Below are 392 nucleotides of genomic sequence, written 5' to 3'. Positions count from 1 at the left end.
GGATAAGTGCAAGGTCTTGCACTTGGGTCATAGGAATAGGTGTCATAAGTACAGGTTAGGGGACAAGTGGCTGGAGAGCAGCACTTGTGAAAGGGACCTCAGGGTTGACTGCAGGCTAAACATGAGTCAGCAGTGTGATGCGGTGGTCAAGAGGGCGAACGCCACCCTTGGTTGCATAGCCAGAAGTGTGGCTTCTAGATCGAGAGAGGCATTACTACCACTCTACACGACTCTGATGCGCCCGCAACTGGAGTATTGTGCTCAGTTTTGGGCCCCTCATTACAGGAAGGATATAGCCAGGTTGGAGTCAGTGCAGCGTAGGGCCACAAGGTTGGTGGCCGGTTTGCAGGGGATGCCGTATGAGGCGAGACTGAGGGAACTGGGTCTCTTCG

This window comes from Varanus komodoensis, unplaced genomic scaffold (genome assembly GCF_004798865.1).
Source record: "Varanus komodoensis strain SLA01 unplaced genomic scaffold, ASM479886v1 scaffold15, whole genome shotgun sequence".
Classification (NCBI taxonomy): domain Eukaryota; kingdom Metazoa; phylum Chordata; class Lepidosauria; order Squamata; family Varanidae; genus Varanus; species Varanus komodoensis.
The sequence above is the reverse complement of the archived record's forward strand: the minus strand, read 5'-3'. Positions refer to the sequence as shown.